The sequence below is a fragment of the Phyllobates terribilis genome, unplaced genomic scaffold, assembly GCF_046119375.1.
Source record: "Phyllobates terribilis strain yellow unplaced genomic scaffold, ASM4611937v1 Scaffold_1__5_contigs__length_1240528914, whole genome shotgun sequence".
NCBI classification, from domain to species: Eukaryota; Metazoa; Chordata; class Amphibia; order Anura; family Dendrobatidae; genus Phyllobates; species Phyllobates terribilis.
The window spans coordinates 274,196,252-274,218,214 of NW_027362761.1; the positions used below are offsets into that span (position 1 = coordinate 274,196,252).

Below are 21,963 nucleotides of genomic sequence, written 5' to 3' on the forward strand. Positions count from 1 at the left end.
GTCCGTCCCATAGATCTGAACAGCTCAAACCACATATAGCAAATATCAGAGATATCAGATATCAGTTTATTCAGCTTCCTATGACCTACATGCCCATATAGACGGCTTAGAAAGGCTGATTCTACTGACAGATTCACTTTAAAATTGTCTTTATGGTGCTAGGATATTGCATAGTCAATGTAACTTTATGCAAGCAAGTTTCGAGTTAGCGGTAGGACACAAGGCCTTTACATACGATTTGCATTTACTTGGAGTACACAGTATAGCACTATGCAGCTGCCATGGATAGACAGACTTGTGTTTTTTAGCTAAATGGAGAACACTGAGAAAAAGTAAACTGTAGGTTCAAGACAAGTTAACCTGCACAAATATATTATGGAACAACTATTCACTAATTTATACCCAATATTGGAATCAATTTTAGGTCGTGGTCAAACGAGAGTATGAAAAATCTGATTAAAACTCGGATGATTTTCAGTTGATCCATTTTTTTACATCTGTATTTTAGAATGCACATGATCAAATACAGTTTTCTATGTTAATAATGGAAATGTATTGGTAAAAATCAGACGTCAAATGGATGTTCTATGTGGGATCCAATTTTTTGTTGTTCACACACCCATCGTCTTGAAAGGGCGAGTCTCATCCAAGACTAAGAAAACAGTAATGCATATTGCATTAAAAAAAAAAACAACTGTCATCTGAACAGCCGTGGTGAGTTACATTTGACAGTGTGTAGTCTGATAATACGCTCATCTGAGCGAACCCTTAAAAGAGGAATATACTGAGCAGCTGTGAGATTAAAATTTCAAACCACAGGGTGAATGCACACAGTATTTTCTGCTGCTGATTTGGGTGTTTAGCAGATTGACAAAATATTATTCACATGCTGCAGAGAGAATCAACAGCATAAAATTGACCAGCTGTGAATATCAGCTTGATTTTTCACCATTAGCAATGCAAATGGTGAGATGTAAAGTAGGCGATGACAAAAAGGGTAGCTGCATTTCCGCAATTAAATGTGCAGAGGTAAGGTATTTACTGCTGCAGATTTTTCTACAAATTTTCTGCTACAGAAATTTTGCATGGGTTTACAGCATGTGTGATTGATTGGACATAAGAGAATCAGTAAGGAATATAATTATATTATATATACCCACACAAACATATGCAAGTAGATGAAATTTGTTATTTTATTGCAAGCGTTTTAAAGTGGATAAAATTGTAAAAATATTATTAGCAGTAGGGAAAATCATTTAGGGGCAGAAGGGAATTTTATAGAACAAAGCATAACATGGGATAAAAAAAAAAGACTGATGCGTTACAACAGGTAAAAACACAAGGGCTGATTTCAGAGTTGGGTTCAGTGCTCTGAAAAGTTGCACACCCGACTTGCAACTTTTCAGAGCGCCGGAGAACACTGGGACCGGAAGTGACAGTGACTCTCCCGCACCTGCGCACAAGAAAATTTAAGTCATTGGCCTGAGAAGGGCAGAACAGTGCACAGGAGAGACGGCAGGCAGAATGCGCAGGATTTCCGGCTGTGCACATGACGTCAAAGGAAGCAGGGAAATCTAGTATAATGAGCGAGGAGGCAGACTTATCTTCCAGGCAGCCTACGCCCCATACCTGTATGTCCCATCAATGAGGCATACAGGTATGACTAGTTTCAGCTTTATGCAACCTGTATACCCATATTATTAGCTAAAAACGCTCAAATGGGGTGACAGATACCCTATTTAATATGGTTATTTCATCACATAGGTCTGGCTTTTAAAATCTGGCTGCTTTTGATAGTGGAGGTTTCCATTGGCTATTCAGTTGTAGCAGTGAAGTATTACACACAGCCTTTCAATTGAATTGAATTGAATTGAATTGAATTGAATGGTTGCTTGTAATATGTCCTTATAATAAATGGATGAACAAGATCTGTAAGAGCAGTCCTCTCCTCCGTTACGGATCCGGGTGGTGGAACCTCTGTGCAAGGAGGGACCAGAGGGGCGTAACTAGGTATCAACTCGGACCGACCAAGGTCGTACAGCGGCTCATGACACCGTGACCAGGGAGGGACCGAGCAGAGGGACCAGGTGCTACTCTAGGACCGACCTTGTATGAGAGCAGGTGACTCCCACGGGTCAGAAGGCAGGGACTGACCGGTACAGCAGATGAGAATGGCAGGCAGGCTGAGGGGTGATCCGGGCAAACAGACTGGCAGACACGGCAGGTAACAATCAGGAGCCTCCAGGTAGGCTGGCTGGTAGGTACGGCAGGTAACGGGCAGGTGCTTCTGGATAAGCGGGCTGGCAGGCACGGCAGGTAACGGGCAGGTGCTTCCAGGTGCTGGCCTTGTAGTCAGGCCCGCGGGCTGGCCTTGTAGTCAGGCCCGCGGGCTGGCCTTGTAGTCAGGCCCGCGGGCTGGCCTTGTAGTCAGGCCCGCGGGCTGGACTTGTAGTCAGGCTAGCAGCGGGACCTGAGGGCTGAAGCAGAGTATAACACACAAAGCTACAACCTTGCACAGACACCTCCATTTTGGAGGAGGTGCCTTTTAAATGAGAGGTCCTCCGGCCATTGGCCAGGGACTCCTTAGGACGGCGCGCGCGGCCTCTTTAAGAGGGAGGCAGCAGTGCCCGGGGAGCTGCGCGTGCCGGCAGCAACAGAGGCAGGAGCGCCGGAGGACACCGGGCAGGGAGCATGGCGGTGAGTGGAACGGCATCTATGCCTGTCAGGGGGCAGAGACGCCGATACTACATCCACTGCCTCATAAAGGGGACCAACAAGGACCTTACCATGAAATAAATATGCCCTAATAGGATATATGAAAGGTAGATTAGACAATCCCTTTAACTCATCAAACCAGCACCATAATCCAATTTCAGATATACAATAGCAATGCATTACATTTTACAATTCTATTTACTAGCAAAAATTTAGAGCATTATGTGCTTTGTCCCCACCAGTAGTGACAGAGTTAAGCGATACAATTTATATGACGTGTAAAAGAAGTGGATTACTGTGACGCTGGTATCTCAAACCTGTTGAGACTTGCAAAATATCTCAATAACATAATACTTCCAGGAAAGCTACAATGTAATTACAAACATGATCCAACATTAAGACAATGAAACATATTGCTATCCAACACATTGAATAAAATTGAGATTATTAAACTGGGCAGTTCCTACAGGAAAACATAGGTCACATGAAATGATATTCCAGCCTCAATGACCTACAGCAAGCTCTGGTGCTGCATGACTATATGTATTATTAAATATCAAGCTCATAAGCAATATTCATCGCTAATTCAGGCTTATAATCAATATTTTCAATATTATTTACATCATTTGATTTTGAAGTTATTGTTGAAATGTTGTATTTTAAAGGATTAAAAGCTGTAGTGGATTGTGATTTCAGCAACCAAGAAGGACTTGAAGAGGTTTTCCACAACTTTAACAAAAGGATAGGTCATCAATTCCTGATCAGGGGTGGGGGGGGGGGGTGCGAGACCTGGCACCCCCGCCAATCAGCTGTTCACTAAATAAATGATGTTGCTTGTCTAGCTATTGGGCCCAATATTCTATCCAAAAATATGCCAATATGGCTGAACAGGGAATCACTCCCCGGGACAATGGGCCGTCCTGGTAGCACCCCCTTTTGAAAGTATCACAGCTTGTAAACACTTTTTGTAGCCATCCAAGAGTCTTTCAATTCTTATTTGAGGGATTTTCATCTATTCTTCCTTGGAAAATTCTTCCAGTTCTGTGAGATTCTTGGGTTGTCTTGCATGTGTAGTAGTAGGGAAGGAAGTAGCTTCCCTTTGCCACTAAAAGGGTTACTGAGAATATTCCCGACAGCAGTTAGGTCCAGTTAAGGGGTTAGCTGTGATAATCCAGCCCTATGGTTGAGCATAAAATGTGAATAAGGCTTTTTGTTTCTAATGTTTTATTATGGGCTGTAATGTTGGTAACCAGTCACAAGATGCCACTTTCTAGAATGCAGATGGCAGGGGGAAGTTTGCCAGTAGCATTACAGGCATTTAGGACAGTGAGAGAGTTAACTGTGTGTGTGAGGACAGCCCATAGAGGGTGGGCACTTTAGGAAATCTCTTGTTAGTTCCCAGAAGCAGGAAGTGCAGGCCAGTAGTGTGTAGTACCTGGGACAGGACAGACAGGCTTCCTATAACTAGCTGCTAGGGTAAACGTGAGCCCCATATCTCACACAGTGGATCACCAGAGAGAAGAATCCCTCCACAAGAGTACCGTTAGACAGCCTGGGAGACTCAAGAGAATCATTGAGGACCCGGGGGCACATTCTGTCTGCAGGCTGCAGAAGAAGTCAGGACTCAAACCTAAAATGTGGGGAGAACTAAGATCCGGATATACTATCATTGGTGAGGAAGATTCTCTAGGGTTAGAGAATAAGGTAACAGAGATGCTTCACCTAAATTGGGAATCAGGGCTGAAATTGTGTCAAGTACCAGTGGGAAAGATGACAACCCGTTGGGCCTTATCCATTATATCTGCCTGTAAATATTGTACATATTCCTCTTCCCCAAGTAAAGTCCCAGTTATTGTTATGAACCTCATGTCCTCGGAGTTCATTGCTGCCCTGGTTCCAGAAGAAAAATGCCTCAAGACAGACGAGACCGGCTGATCAGAAGTAAGTGGAAAGCAACACATCAGAGGGAGGACACACTTTGTCTGTAGGGTGTCAGATCGAGCATGGGCCACAGCTTGCCCACGACTACCTCACTGGGGCACCTTACACATGCACTGCTATTTTGAGGTCTGGCCGCAGATTTTCAATGATGTTCAGATCAGGGAACTGTGAGGGTCATGGTAAAACCTTCAGCTTACGCCTTTTGAGATAGTCTATTGTGGATTTTGACGTATGTTTAGGATCATTATTCATTTGTAGAAACCCTCATCTATTCAACTTCAGCTTTTTTACAGATGGTGTTATGTTTGCATCAAGAATTTGTTGAAATTTCATTGAATCCATACTTCCTCTCTACCCATGAAATGTTCCCAGTGCCATTGGCTACAGCACAACCCCAAAGCATTATCGATCCATCCCCTTGCTTAATCGTTGGTGAGATGTTCTTTTCCTGAAATTATGTGCCCTTTTTTCTCCACCTTTGATCATTGTGACCAAAGAGTTCTATTTTAACCTCATCGTTCCACGGGACTTGTTTCCAAAATGCATCAGGCTTGTTTAGGTGTTCTTTTGCAGCTGAATATTATGGCGAGGACGCGAGGCCTTCTCCCTCCAAACACACAGAACATGTGCCAAACAACGGCCTCCATTTTATACCTTAACCACACCCATAGGTGAGGTATGAGGGTGGCTAGACCCAGCCACCTCTCCAACTACCCATAACCCGCTCCTAGGCGCACCAAACAGTCGGTGGGATAGCATATTCATACCAAATTTAAGAATGTGTCCACTTTCGAAACGTGTCTGGTAGCTTCTATTTTTCATCCCCGTGTTCCCCTCGATGGCCGGAGTATAGCTCTTTTTTCCTTAGATTACCCTGTGTTAGCTTTAATTATTGCGGCAGAGGTTTCCCAAGTTTTTTTGAGAAGACTGTCTGCTTTTCTGTTCATAGGGTCCTTCAAGCATAAGGAGTCCTCAAATGGGATGGATGTTTTCTTTGCTACCATGGCGATATCAATTTTAGGGATCTGTTCCCATAATTTTATATCCTTTGGCTCAAATGGTAGATGTGATTTGAAACTTCATGGAATGATTAATCTCTTTTCCACGTCTTCTCAGTCCTCTAGGATCATAGCTTTTATGTGTTTATTAATGGGAAATACTCTGTTCATACGGCTTCTTAATTCTCTAAACATTTCATTGTGTATTGAGGAGGGATGATGAGTATCCTCAACCTTCATTGTACCTCTCATGGCTGATAAAAGTGTGTCAGTGTTTTCCCAAGAGAAAAGATATTTATTTTTCTCCTCTGGGGGGACTGAGATAAATCCTTCCCTTTCCTCTAGTTCAGGGTCAGTGTAACCTGACAATTCTTCCTCCTCTGAACTGGATTCCATCTCCCACCACAGTCTTTTTTGCCTTGGAGCTATCTGGGAGGATTGCGGGGAAACTAATTCTGTGTCTGAGTTCTGGACATCTTCTCTTATTATGACCCTCATGTCGGTCATAAAAGGAGGAATGTTCCTCTTTAACCACCTTGGCGATACACTCCGGGCATAATTGTTTCTCATATTTGTCAGGTAGTTTTGTGTTACATATGGCACATCTTTTCCCTTTTTTCTTAGGTACATAGGGTGCCATAGATCTTTTAGGAATCTACTTTTCCTATAATGAACAAAGGATCGCATAATATATTACAGATGAGGGATTTAATCAGTGTGTGAGAAGGAAAGGAAGGGAAAACCCAGATAACTCACTTGTACCGAGGGTTCAGAAGGGGTATCTGAACGACCAGTGGTTTGTCCTTCCATAGCTGGCAGACTGGATACACTGGTAACCTCAGCTCCCCTCTGAAAATACTTTAAATAGTATTATCTCACCGGTCTTCTGTCTGAATCGTCAAAAGGCGTTTCCCCCTTTAATTAGGATTTTTTTAAATTCCGGAAGTGCGTTCCATGCTGGAACACACGCCGGGTACTAGAGGTCTGTGCGTCATCATCTCTGTAACTGGAAGTGCTCCTGCATTCAGTCTTCAGCACGCACAGGAGCCGCGCGCAGGGACAGAGCAGTGAGAGCCGAGAGCCCCACGAAGGGGGGAAGCAGCTCACCCCAGGAGCCACCGCACTACTGGACAGACTGAGGGACCCCTTGATCAGTGGTGTGTTGGCCTCCGGACCCACGGTAGGATGAAGGAGAGAGATCCGAGGTCCCCATCCCGATCCTCCTGAGCCCGGCATCAGGAGCTCCCGCTCGACTGGAAATTGTAAGTTCACCTCTTCTGCGTCTGTCCCTGATAGGGACAGGAAAAACACTGGGGTTTGGGTGGAGGGACGGGCCTTTTAACCTCTTGTGTGTTCCTGTCCCTATCAAGGATATGAAGGACGACCTCCTGATGGTGCCGTCAGGAGGGACGACTTGGAAATATGTATTAAAGATGCCATTAAAAATGTGTAATGTCAGAAAAATGGTGTATGAAACCAGCTTTAGAGGATTTGTCCCATCTCCAACTCCTCATGGATATGCCATAAATGTATGAGAGATGAGGGTGTCACCACTGGACCTGCATATACCTGGAGCACAGGGCACCTGACATACGCCACTCTCAATGAAGAGGTGGCCATGCATGTCTGGCTCACTAACTTTTTGGCAGCTGCAAAAATTAGTGAGCATGCTTGTTAGACAATATTTGGAACTGCAATACAACAATGGAGAGAGAGAAAAATATGCGGTGAGACCCACAACTATAATACATTTAGCAGGAACTACATAGCGACATGGGTCACACGACAAAAATTCTCAGAAGGAAGGACCAAATTACAGGCAAGTCACATGCATTGAAGAATATGGCAAGTAGACTTGTGACCAGCAACAGAAAACCCAATACATTTGGAAACATTTGCAATGATTGAATTGCAGTCATATTAAGAGTTCATTCAGAAGTCCGATTTTTGTGTAGGAGTGCTATTTGTGATTTTCACAGACAGCACTCGTACATGCGATAGTCTATGGGGCCATTCACATGCCTGATTTTCACAGAAAAACGTGGAGACAAGTCTGATTTTGCTCTAAGGGTTGGATCACAATCTGCAATGCAAGTCAATGGGACCGTGAAAAACGAAAAAAATCCGACTGCACTCGGATGTCATTTGTGTGCAGTTTGATTTTCACGGATTGTCAGAATGGAGAAGATGGAGACTTATTTTTTTTTTCTATACATGTATGAGAAAAATCGGATGACACTTGTACCATACTCTGATCAGAGTTTAATTAAATAAATCGGACCGAATTTTCTCATATACAAGAAAATCAGAAGTTTGAATGAACCTTAAAAGGGAACCTCACATCTGAAAAAACGCTATTAACCTGTAGGTTAATAGCTTTCTGAACCTGCCCGGAGCTGGCACTTAGACCCACGCTGCTGGGAGGAAATTAACTTTATTCCCCCCAGCAACGTTCTGGTTTTGGTCACGAGGGCGGCGTTGGCGCGGGTTCAGTCACAGCTCTGTGAATAGTGAGGGGCGGTTATAACTGCGCCCCCACACTGACTGACAACCAGCCCTAATGCTGAGCAGCTGTCAGTCAGTGCCAGGGGCGTAGTTACAGCAACTGCTCTCTATACTCAGATCGGTGACTGAACCCGCACCGGCGCTGCCCCCATGATGACTAAAACCCAAATGCTGCTAGGTGAAGGGGGGGGATTAAGTTCATTTCCTTCTGGCAGCGGGGATCTAAGTGCCATTGCCGGGCAGTTTCACAACGCTTTTGACCTGCAGAGTAATAGCTTTTTTTTCAGGTGACAGGTTCCCTTTAAGTCACAGGTTTAGATGCTACAGCATAGGAAATCATTACTTTGATGTCGCTATGCAACACCAGATCTCAATGTTGTGTGTCATATTGCCATGCAGCATAGCCTAATGCCAAATCCTGTGGATATGCCTTTAAGGCATGTTCACATGTGGCATCACTTGCCAACATGAAATTTTCTAAAACTCATAAAAAAATTAACAATATGTGTAAACATATCTTAACTAGTAAGTGACATTTTAAAAGTGTGCTTCCAGATATACTCTATTGCTTGATATGACACTGGGTGCGGAGAGACACAACTTCATATTGGGCAGGACATCTGCCAAAGAAACTATCGAACGCCCATTGAGTATCCTGTGTTGGTCTTATTTGCTAGAATAGCATATGACAGGAGGAACACTAAGGGTATGTGCACACGATCAGTACTGTCAGCGTTTTCAATGCAGCATATACTTTATGTTGTGTCCAAAGCGCTGCACGCAGGAGAATCCGCATGTGTTCATTGAACCATGCGGATTCACCGCAATCAATACATTGTATTGATCTAATTTCTCTTGTGGAGACTAGCGACTCTGCAAGAGGAATTGACATGCTGCGGTCTGGAAAGACGCGCCACATGACCGTGTCTGCGGGTGATCCGCAGGAGCATGGAGACGCTTAGTGGGCATGGGATTTCTTGAAATCCCATCCACTTTACTTGTAATGTAGAACGCTGACCGTGCGCACATACCCTAAGGCTATGTGCACACGGTGCGTTTTTGATGTGGCAATTTTTGGCCTCAAAAATGATCAGGATTTTTCGTGACTGAATTTCATGTGCAGAAAAAGAAGTAGCATTTCCATTCTTTGTGCGTTTTGGCCTGTGTTTTTCCAATACTATGCATTGAAAAAAAAATACATGGCAAATCCGCAGGCTCCCACGCATGTACAGTGAAGCTGTGTAGTTCCCAGCTTCACGGTGTGCGGCCGGAGCCGCTCGTCACGGCGCATGCGCGGCTCCCAGAGATGCAATGTGCGGCTGGGGATGACAAATACTGCGCAAGTGCGGCATAGTGACGTCAGCGCTTGCCGGGAGCACGGACAATTCAAATGTTTGGGCGGCACCAACCCTGACTAAAAGCGAGGATCACACCCCTATGACTGAATGAGCAGGTAGGATATAAACATATAAAGTGGGTTTTGCTCATTATATTAAAGCCGATTTTAATGAAAAAAGCGTGTTAGTGATGCACAGTGCATTACTAACAACGCAAAGGGGGCAGTTTAGATAGTAGATAGGACATAACAGGTTCCCTTTAAGTGATTTTCCCCTTTATTTTTTTTGGTAAAAAAAACAAAAAAAAACACATGTTTCCCTTGAAAATCTGCTAGTATTCATCCTGCCAGGTTCCAGCGCTATGCCCCCACTACAGTGATATCACCTCGACAACATATAATTGAGCTTGGCGGCTCATGCCATTTAGGTCAGTGTAGCTGCTGAGCTCAGTGATGTCGTCAGGCCTGCCGCCTATCACTGAGCTCGGCGGGTATGCGGACCTGGATGGTATGAATCCCCGAGAGCTCATCTCTAGATCTGGAGAGAGCAAATACTGCTTAATTTTGTTATTTTTATGAAGGCAAGCATGATTTTTGTAAAAAAAAAAAAACGGTGAAGGGAAAACCCTTTAAATCAGGGTTCCCCAACTCCAGTCCTCAAGGCCCACCAACAGATCATGTTTTCAGGATTTCCTTAGTATTGCACAAGTGATGGAATTATTGCCTGTGCAGGTGATGGAATTATCACCTGTGTAATACTAAGGAAATCCTGAAAACATGACCTGTTGGTGGGCCTTGAGGACTGGAGTTGGGGAACCCTGCTTTAAATAAGCTCCAAATGCAAGATTTCAGCACACCTCAGCTATCAGATGAATACCTGAGCTGCCATGAAAGCTTGGGTTCTAGGCCTATTTAGCTTCAAGTATGGGCACATTCAAGCATCCGTACAAATCGGTCCGAGATCGATCTGCAACGCACGGACTGGCCTCGGCTCTCCTGAACTGAATGGGACTGCTTCATAGAAATATATGAAGCGGTCACACTCGAGTCGGGAGACCCGTGGCCAGTCCGTGGCTTGCAGACCAATCTCGGACATCTGACGGCGCCCCAAAAGAAAATGTATTTTTGCAAAGATAAAACTATATGCTTAATATACAAACACAAACAGCTGATATGTTCCAACATGCAGACATTACAATATGTATTCATTATAGTAAAAGTTAATTGTCTTTATTACAAATAACATTTGTTTCTTAAACCACTGTGCTTCAAAGTAGTCTACATAGAAGGGAAAACTTAACTCATGGCATATTTGTAAGTTGCGTCCCGGTCACTATTTTCCACTGTACAGCGGTACCCTGGTCACTTGCTGTGTAGGAAACTGCATCTCAGCCCTGTTTAAGCCAGGAAGACATACAAGGGGATAGATCAGTGCTACAGCCCCTACAGTCTCAGAATTCCTGGGGTTCCCAGAGGTCCGAATCGCATAAAGTGATGGCATAGCCTAGTGACATGAGAAACCTCTTTAGATTATTAAATAAGCCTCACACGATCCCTGGATTGTATTTTGCTATTATTTTTCCCATTCGTGTCACAATGTCAACCTCTTCTCTCAAAGGAATCAGTCAGTCATCACTCGATACAAGTGTCATGTCATCTTTGTTCAGATCTCCATAATGTTTTATATACTTCATATCTATTCGTTTGTAGTAAGTGACTATACGTACACCATAGCTTACAATATATCTACATTATTGTAGAACTATCATTACATCATGGCCCCATTCAGTATTGCATTTGCACCCTTTTTTCTCTATTTTTTATGTTTTTTCTCCATGTTTTTTTATTGGCACCTTATTCTTCTTTTACACCTATTTTATATGTGTTTGCCTGTTTTGCTTGCCATTGTGGTTTCCAGATGTTCTCCTTAGCTGATTCATCATCAGCGACATTTTTGCAATCTTGTGTCGAAAACTTACCAGATTACTCCCCTGGCGTGATTTCACAGACGCTAATTTTTCCGACATTTTAGCAAAAAATGCAACATTTTTTGTGCTAAAAAGTCGCAAAACCAGTTAAAGACAAAAATAAAGGGCATTTTTTTCAGCAAAATTCATAAACCAAATATACCATTTTAAAGAATTTGGAGCAAAAAACATCAACAAATACCACAAGACAAAAAAAAGAAAAGCCCGTAGTTGGACTAGATTAGAAAGCTTTGTCACAAATTTTGGCTTTTTTTTTACCAAAATAGATGGCATAATGCTAACTTTTCATGAAAAAAAAAAAAAAGAGAGAGGCACAATGAGAGAAACACAATGAACCCCGGCTATAGTCAGTGGGTTTGTCGTTGTGTGTCCGTCCCAAGTATGTTCCTATTACAGAAGACGTGAGTACAATAGGTATACCCCACAATAAGAAAGAACTGGCTGCTACATCTGACCTTGTGTGGCCCACCCGGACAGTAAGTAACAGAACATACCTGGAGTTTACAATGACAGGATGGATAGAGTCCTGGAAGAAAGAAGCTGGAGGCTGAGGTTAGTAGCAGCAGCTCCTAGAAAGGATTTGCAGTTAGTCCACTCCACAGTCAGGTCCTGTAATGTCACCCAGGGCTGACTGAGCCTTTGTATCCAGTCCCCCAGAGAAACAGGAAAGTGTCAAATGTTTTAGAAACCCCTCATTCATACTCCAGCCCCACCTGTCCTTATGTGGATAGACTTCACCTCCTACTCCTTCCACACTTCCCCACCCCCTCCTCCTCAGCAGCAACATTCCCTCCCAGATCCCCTCCCAGATCCCCTCCCAAACCTCAAAATAACGCCTATATCTACTCTCACATCTCTCTCAGCTTCCAGCAGCCTAAGGCATGTACTACCCAACGTAGTCATCTGCTAATGTCACTGATGGCATGCTGAGAGTTTCAGTTCCACAAAAATCAAGCTAAACATTTATTTTATTCCAAACATTCTTGAGGTGAAGGATTTAGGCCACATTCACTATTAATAATAATCTTTATTTTTATATAGCACCAATGTATTCCACAGCACCTTTACATACATTATCATTGCTGTCCCCATTGGGGCTCACAATCTACATTCCCTATCTATATGTCTTTGGAGTGTGGGAGGAAACCCACACAAACAAGGGGAGAAGATATCAAACTCCTTACAGATGTTGTCCTTGGTGGGATTTGAGCCCAGGACCACAGGCGCAGCTAGGCTCCAGTGCTAATAACCACTGAGCCACCATGCTGCCCACATATTAGTCTATAGACTACCATGGATCTCCACTCAAATTTGTTCTCTGCATGCACTCTTTTCAATTAACCCTCAACTGGTGAGGTGGGGTTTGCCATACCCCAGGGAATTTTTGTTCGGCTGCCATTCTTTGAAAAATGCTGGTATGAGGATACGTGTCTCACTAGCTTCCATCCATTTGTGGGTGTCAAAAATTTGTTATACTCACGTGTAATCAATCGCCAATAAGAAAACGATTAAAACAAACGTGATCTTTGAATTTTCTGTAAAAATAAGAAATTTCTAAACACTGGGGTATAGGAAACCCCACCTCACCAGTTGAGGGTTAAGAAAACAGAAAAAAAACCTCTTTCCAATGTCCTTATGTAAATGATCTGAATTATCCATGTATAGAAGATTAATGATTATATCTTCGAAAGTAGTAAAAAGTTATCCATTTGCAAATTTTGCCTTAGCTCTCACACTCTAGCCTCCAGCTGGTGATACTCACTGCAATACCTTGACCGTTGGGTCATTTATTTTTAGATATTAAGAGAATTTGATGATGGGAAGATATAAAACTGCACTCAGAGATCTTCCATCATGCTTCTCTCCAATTATTATTATTTATTTCTATAGCACCAGTGATTCCATGGTGCTGTACATGAGAAGGGATAACATACACAACATATAAATATAAATTACAGAGAACAAGCCAACAATGACAGACGGGTACAAAGGGTAGAGGACCCTGGCCTTGCAGGTTTATATTCTACAGGATAATGGGGAAGGATACAGTAGGCTGGGTAGGAGGGGGGGCGGATTCGGCAGCTTCAGTGGTGGTGAAGGGGTGAGACACCAATTGATCAATACTACTGTAGCACCCTGAGGATTCGGCTGCTACAGGAGTATTGCACCTCAACCCAGAGGTGTGATATTCCACTCCCGGGTAAGGAAGGAGTGTGGAACTGAGCTCAGATAGACTGCATGCACTACATACATCCCATTCCAGAGGAGCAGGCCGACGGCACTCCCACTTAGAAATGTGCAGGTGCGACCGAGCCTGTTCCTGGCTGGAGTGGGAGGGGGGAGGAACATCCCATGTAGTGTAGGGGCAGATAGGGGGAGCAGTCTGGGTAGTGGTAGGAGCTCATTGGGTGCTGGTCACCTGAGCTCACACATAGAGGGATATATAAGGTGGGCACCATCAAAGATCAGGGTCAGACGCAGAGAGGAAGTCAGATGCAGAGGACAAGCCTGCAGCAAGAGAGAGAGAAAGAAACAACAGCCCTGGAGAGAGAGTGGAGTGCAGAAAGACCCAGAGGGGGACAAAGAAGGGACCCAAGAACCCAAATAAGAACACCGGGTGAGGAGTCAGCAGAAGGGTACCGGAACCCAAGCTGGTGGGGGCAAAGACATTCCCCAGCCAGAGACCGGAGACCGTGGGCAGTGTCTGTCACGGTCACCCACTACATTCACCCTGAAGGCACACCACATGGAGGGTCAGGGAACCTGAGGCCAAAGGTTGCCCAACAGAAGGCCCGAGGGAGCTGGATTTAGGTGAATCACTGGTGGGGACGGCTGAAGGAAGGACAGAGGGAGAGCTCAGGGCCACGCTCCGGACTTGTTTGGGGGTTGGCCGGATCCAGGACCTGGTGGACGCAGCACGGCTCGGGAGGTCACTTGGAGCTAGAGTGACCAGGAACATCTGCAGTAAGTAAAGACCCTTAACTGCACTACCCGAGTCTGTCATCATTACCGGCTGCACCGCACCACCACAACCCCCATCCTCTGCGCCTGTCCCCTCTGAGGCTATACCCCTCCCGTTGGGGGTTATCCCACCAAGCTGCGCATCCACCATCAGCCTCAGCGGACCCTGCTGCAGCGGCGGCCACAGTGACCGCATCACAACGGGTGGCGTAGTCGACACAACGAACTTTAATAACATCAGTAAGGACTGCCACGTAACACTTAGCTTGACGCCCTGGGCACGGGACCGGGTCACAGCCGCTCGGAGACTACAACCCCCCATCTGATCCGGTGCCGGGTATTCCCCTCACAAAGGAATATGTCCCAGGGGGCGCGTCAACTTTGGCGTAGTCGGCAGGATTACGTGCCCACAACACCCGGGTACTGCGTGCCTGAAGAAAAGTGCAAGTTTACCTCAGAAAGAAGTCTCCCGCCGGTTCCGGAGGGTCCACGCCATCGGACTCCATCACCAGTCGTTTCCCGCCGATTGTCCGCCATTTCCAGCTTGTTCCCGCCATCTGCCGAGTTTCCCGCCACTGGGAAGCGATTCCCGCCAAAACCGCAGATTTCCCGCCTTGGAAGAGCAGCGGACGCCATTATGGGCGTGCCAAAGGAGGGCGAGAGGCCACCTCCCATCGTGGGCCAGGACAGAAAATGGCGCCAAAAGTGGAAACCGCCCCCACCAACAGAGACTGTGATGCTGGAGGTGTCTGTCAGCGTGAAAGAACTCCCCCTGGAGCTGACAGTCACCGAGTTGCCCCGGGACCGCCCTCGAAGTGGGAGGAGACGAAAGAAAAGAGCAAAGATGGGTGTCGCTTGGAGGAGTGTAGAACGAGCGCACCCGGAGGCAAGAGGTCTAATGAGGAGTAGCGGAGAAGCTCACCCGGAGTCGAGGAGAGAAAGAGTGGACCCGGGAATGGAGCGGCAGCAGAGCAGCACCGGCCCGCTGGCCAGGAGCCTGCTGGAGGAAGAAGGAGGAGAGCAGAGCAGCACCGGCCCGCTGGCCAGGAGCCTGCCGGAAGCAGAGCAGAGCAGCACCGACCCGATGGTCAGGAGCCTGCTGGAGTCAACAACCCCGCTAGGCTTAGCGGAGATCCTGGCGCAGCTTCCCCGAGATCGGGAGTGCGCGCGGAGTGCCCTGGAGGGCCTCGCGGGAAGGATGGCCCGAGTGCAGAGGGAGATCCTGGCGGAGTGGGGCCGGGAGATGGCCCAGCAAGCTGGAACCCGTCCACTTAACCCGCTCCCTTGGAAGAAGACATCGACTGCCTCTGCGGATGACGCGGGAGGACCCAAGGCCGGAGACGGCGCAGAAGAGGGAGCGAGACGTATGGCAGCAGGTAAGGGGGATGCCTATACCCCATACCGGAAGACCGCTTACCTGCCCCAGCTCCCCGTCGCAGAGCCCGAAGGTCCCCCGGCCGTACCCGAGACCGCCATGACATCGCCACCGACTAGGCCCCGACCGGAAGCCGCCGTCGCGACCCCGATGACGTCACGCATCGTGACCCGGAGCGTGGCGCCGGAAGAGGAGCCTCCGGCCTGGTCACAGGGCCTAGCATTTCCGGGCGCCGCATCCAAAGCAGAGCCATCTACCTCCGCGGAGCCTCCGGCCTGGTCGCAAGGCCAGGTAACCCAGGGCGCCGCCGTCCTAACGGTGCCCTTCACCTTCCAGGTGCCCCAGGCCTGGCCGCAAGGCCTGGGCAACCCGGGCGCCACCACCACCGCGCCCGCGCCCGTAATACCTAGGGTGCCACATCTGGGAGAGGACCCCTTCAGCCAGCTAACGTGGCCGGACGGTCGGCCTTTCATCTGGCCCGAAGGATTCTTGGAGCTGGAGCGGCAGAAGCAACTAGGTCCCCTGTGTGAGCCCCTGATCCCGGCTCCAAAGCCCGTGACTCGGGTCTCGCCTCCCCTAGAAGAGGCTCAATTTGCGTGGGACCCCAAGGGAGAAGATCTGATGGGGTTCACCGGAGAGACTCGGGCAGCTGCAGCAGCGCGCACAGAGTGTTGCCGTCAACAGCTGGCAGAGTTCAAGAGAGAGCGGGAGGAGAGGCAGGCCAAAGAGCAATGGGCCCAGACCCGCAGCGCGGAGCAAAAGAGTCGGACCAGAAGGGACCCCCGTGCAGCAGATCGTCCCCGTACCATCGGGACGGTAATAAAGTTTAATGCGCAGCATGGGTGGGGCTTCATAAGGGACCGGAACACCATGGGTGACGTCTTCGTTACACGACGGGACGTCGAGTCCCACCTGCCAGAGGGTCACAAAGGCCGTGACCTCTACGTCGGTGATGAGGTAACGTTCACCCGGCACAAGTGTGCCAAGGGACCCTACGCCCTCCACGTGCATCGCTTGACGGAGGAGGAGTTGCGGTGCGAGGAGGAGGAGCAAGAGGACCCGGACGGGTCTGAAGAAACCACCAGCCGTAAGATAAGAGCAGGAGGCAGACGCCGTTGAGTGCGGCAGAGCAGGAGACTGTATATAGTTGCCTGTCGGGGCACAGTGAATCGGAACTGAAACTGAAACTGGAACTGTTGTTGCTGCTAAAATAGTCCCCGTTGGGACCAGCGAACTGTTACCTGTAACCCTTTCCATACCAGGCTGAGGACTGTGAGCAGCCATCCCTTTCCCTTTACCTGGCCGGGGACTGAGAACGGCCAAAATTTCCCTGTACATAGTTGCGCTTGCTAAAGCGCCCCCTACCGGTTTTTATAGGAAAAACCATTTTTCCAAAAGACTGTCGCACTCTACCTGGTCACGAGTTGCACGGTGACCAGAGGAACAGAAGAGAGAAAGAGACGACGAGAATGTTGTTTACCTGAAAAAGTTTATATATATATTTATATAGTATTTCGTATAATATTTAATATGTTTTACATGTTTATAAAATGTTGTATGTTTTGGTGTTTTTTGTCTTTGCAGCCCGAGGACGTGCTGTGATTTACCAGGGGGGAATGTAGCACCCTGAGGATTCGGCTGCTACAGGAGTATTGCACCTCAACCCAGAGGTGTGATATTCCACTCCCGGGTAAGGAAGGAGTGTGGAACTGAGCTCAGATAGACTGCATGCACTACATACATCCCATTCCAGAGGAGCAGGCCGACGGCACTCCCACTTAGAAATGTGCAGGTGCGACCGAGCCTGTTCCTGGCTGGAGTGGGAGGGGGGAGGAACATCCCATGTAGTGTAGGGGCAGATAGGGGGAGCAGTCTGGGTAGTGGTAGGAGCTCATTGGGTGCTGGTCACCTGAGCTCACACATAGAGGGATATATAAGGTGGGCACCATCAAAGATCAGGGTCAGACGCAGAGAGGAAGTCAGATGCAGAGGACAAGCCTGCAGCAAGAGAGAGAGAAAGAAACAACAGCCCTGGAGAGAGAGTGGAGTGCAGAAAGACCCAGAGGGGGACAAAGAAGGGACCCAAGAACCCAAATAAGAACACCGGGTGAGGAGTCAGCAGAAGGGTACCGGAACCCAAGCTGGTGGGGGCAAAGACATTCCCCAGCCAGAGACCGGAGACCGTGGGCAGTGTCTGTCACGGTCACCCACTACATTCACCCTGAAGGCACACCACATGGAGGGTCAGGGAACCTGAGGCCAAAGGTTGCCCAACAGAAGGCCCGAGGGAGCTGGATTTAGGTGAATCACTGGTGGGGACGGCTGAAGGAAGGACAGAGGGAGAGCTCAGGGCCACGCTCCGGACTTGTTTGGGGGTTGGCCGGATCCAGGACCTGGTGGACGCAGCACGGCTCGGGAGGTCACTTGGAGCTAGAGTGACCAGGAACATCTGCAGTAAGTAAAGACCCTTAACTGCACTACCCGAGTCTGTCATCATTACCGGCTGCACCGCACCACCACAACCCCCATCCTCTGCGCCTGTCCCCTCTGAGGCTATACCCCTCCCGTTGGGGGTTATCCCACCAAGCTGCGCATCCACCATCAGCCTCAGCGGACCCTGCTGCAGCGGCGGCCACAGTGACCGCATCACAACGGGTGGCGTAGTCGACACAACGAACTTTAATAACATCAGTAAGGACTGCCACGTAACACTTAGCTTGACGCCCTGGGCACGGGACCGGGTCACAGCCGCTCGGAGACTACAACCCCCCATCTGATCCGGTGCCGGGTATTCCCCTCACAAAGGAATATGTCCCAGGGGGCGCGTCACTACCTTCCCCTCCTACAACACAGACCGATCTGTCTCTTGATATGCCAGCAGACCTCAGAGTCTGATCCAGAGCAGTGGCATAATGTGGGTTGCCAGCACACAACGTAGGGCAAATACTTTGTGCCCCTTAACCCGTAGACTGATAGCCCCACCTGAGTCCTTTCCACCAGTCCAGTATTGGCTCTGAATGGGCCTCAGCCCAACTCCTCCCTCTCCAGATTGTAATCTTGGCCCTTCTGCGTGACGACAAAGCTCAGTATAATGAAGTTTTGAATGTGATGAGTGCGCACATTCTTCATTATTCTGAACTGTGTCATCTTTGTCGCTGCCTGCAGCAGACTACATTTTTGTGCATGTCATAAAAAAGATGAAAACTGCCAGGGTGGAGGCCAGACTGTGTACACAGTGACTCTGTCAGATTTATTCTAGTGAATGGCTCCATCAAGGCTCTGTTGTGGCTCCTGTCAAAATAAACTTTTTGTAGGGTTTCAACAGAAACCCCGATGTAGTGTCAAGCCGAGAGCACTGTAATAGTGTGAACCTAAACCCAAACTCCCTCATTTTAATATACATTTGGCTCTGTTTTAATTTATTCAACCTCTGATGTTAATCATTTGTAGTTACTTTTATTTAAAAAAAAAAAAAAAGACCTTCATGCTAACTACAAAATGGTGTGTACTGCCATCTTTTGGCTATGAGCAGAATTACACTTTTCATAGTATCAGTTTTTAAGGTTCAAGGTAGACATAAGTGTGTCAAAACCTTGAAAAACCCCATGAGGCAGATGCTAATATCCCCATATAATGGGAAAAATTATTTCCCAGCTCCACATACGGCAATCAGATTAGTTCCCTGGATCAACGTTCCATACCTGTAATATTATATATTTTTAAGAAAGGCATCCAGTCCCTCATCTTCTATGAGCATTACTAATAACTAAATCATGGCATAGCAGAATGGTACATTTGGTTAGGAACAACATTTTCAGTTACTACCTAAACATACTAAAAAAGTTTATTTTTGAGGTTTGGTTTATGCATCTCGACGATACTGAAATGTGCAGACAACAACGCTAATAAGGAAAAAAAAGTATGTGACTGATTGCAGTTTATCTGTTGAGAGCAAATGCAAGATGGCCTCCTTCCAGTCCAGAATATTAAGGTCATTGTCAGAAACAAATAATTATCTTTAGATGTATTCATAATATAAATGCAAATTTGTGTTACATTTATGTTTATGAAGGTGTCCACATATTTAGATATTAGCAGTGGTCTTGAGACCCAGCAACACTACTTTCGGCTTGTGCTCAAAATAGGAGAGTTTCTTTCCCGTGTCGGTACATTATCGGTATATTGTGTGTGAAGAGAACTGACTGACCGGGTTATTTCAATAAGCCAATCACCTTGAATATGATGGTTAATGCTTAGATTGAGAAGGGGCTGATTTAGCTATTTATCCAGTCAGCCAGACCCCTTCCCATAGCACTTGATTACCTGCCAACATAGGTTAGGCTCTTGTGTTGAGCAAACCCTGGAAGTGGAGCTGCTGAGGCTTGTGACCACTGCTGATATCTGAAGATCTGGGCACCTTTGTACCAACAAATAAATTCCTTAACATCGAAATTGCAAAGCCAAGAAGCAAAAGTTGTGGAATTATGGCTATTACAGACATAGACATGTTAATGATATGCAAATGATGAAAAAAATGGAAACAAAATCATGGAAACATCTTGATTTATTCAGTATCGAGTATGAATGCCATGTGTAGAAATACACACACGCCGTGGCTGCTATCAATGAGGCTTACAGACCATAGTAGCATGTTTAGGCCACGGAGTAGCATGAGCTACATGCGGCCTGTAGAATCTCCAGACTTGTCACCCATTAAGCACATCTGGGATATCATTGGTCGGTAATTGCAAATGGAGCTGCCAGCAATCCATTCAGCGCAACATAACATTTCTCAGACATTCACTAATAACCTGATTGATTGAATGGCACATCATGTCAGTGCAGGCATTTTTGCATATGGCGCTCATACTCAATGCTGAATAAATGTAGTTTCTATTTTCTCATCATTTGCATATCATTAACCTGTCTATCGATCCTGTGATTTCCATAATTCCATGACTTTTCTTTCTTGGTATTGCAATTTCAATGTTGAGGAGTGTATATTAATAAACTGTATGCATTTATGTTGAGAAAACATCTAAGTACAATTTTTAAGCTGACAGCCCCTATTTTGCCTTTTTTGGAGGTCATGCTAACACAAAATCAAATAAGATTTTCAGTAAAAAGAATCCCAAAAAGAGTAGTGTGATCTTTGAGGAGGTGTCTGGCATACAACATCTCATAGATGTTGCAATGATTCCATGGTTGCAAGACATGATAGGCTTGGGCTATTGACAGTAGACAGAATGTGTGATCACTGGGAGTGGGACCCACTGGACAGGAGTCCTTAGTTCCCTATGAAGCAATAAAGTGTGCAACGGACCAGGTGCTGGAAGCACTGTGCAGAGGACTGAGGAGAGTCAGGAGGGGCGTGACTAGGGACCTCACCAAGTCCAACCTCGGATGTACGGAAGCTTAAAGACTCCGTGATCCGAGGAAAGACAAGAGAGGCAGGACCAGGTGCTACTCCCGGACTGACCTCGGGTGGATGGCAGCTGACCCCCAAGGGACAGGAGGCAGACACGGCCAGGGATGGTAGAGTTGACAGGCACGGCTGATAGACAGGCAGGCGGGCACGGCTGATAGGCAGGCACAGCTGATAGACAGGTATATAGGAATACAAGCACTGGGACCTGAGAACTAACAAGAGAGTGTTATGAAAAAACTTACAACTTTGCTCAGGCACCTCCATGTTGGAGACAGTGTCTTAAATAGTAAGCGTCCTCCAGCAATTGGCTGGGGGCACATTAGGACAGCACGCGCACCCCCTTTAAGAGATGAGGAGCGCACGCACACCCTAAGCACAGTGCCCGGGGATCTGCGCAATGTGCAAGTACCCGGGGCAGTATCAGAGCAAGAAGAGGAAGGAGGAGCGGGACACTCTGGCTGAGGGCCGCAGCAGTGAGAGAGTCTGCGTCTCTGCGGGGGAGGGAGGCAGAAGGCAGAAATACCGGTGTTACAGTACCCCCCACTTTACGCTCTTTTTCAAGCCCACAAGAAATTTCTCCAGGAGGTGAGGGGCATGGATGCTCTCCCTGGTCTAAGGACCTCTCCCCAGAACCGAACCCCTTTCAATCCACAAGAAAAAAGTTTTTTCCTCTTACCCTCTTGGTGCCCAGAATGTTCTCTAGCTCGAAAACATCA

At 47.0% G+C, this 21,963-nt stretch overlaps 1 protein-coding gene across 1 annotated transcript in view; it reads right to left on the reverse strand.

Moving 5' to 3' along the window:
- TRPV4 (transient receptor potential cation channel subfamily V member 4) overlaps positions 1 to 12,252 on the reverse strand; it is a 207,092-nt gene extending 194,840 nt beyond the window's left edge. Inside the window, exon 1 of the mRNA XM_073672732.1 lies at positions 11,978 to 12,252. The gene's annotated coding sequence lies outside the window, so the exon portion shown is untranslated. The remainder of the gene's footprint in view (positions 1 to 11,977) is intronic.
- Between the last annotated feature and the right edge of the window lie 9,711 nt (positions 12,253 to 21,963).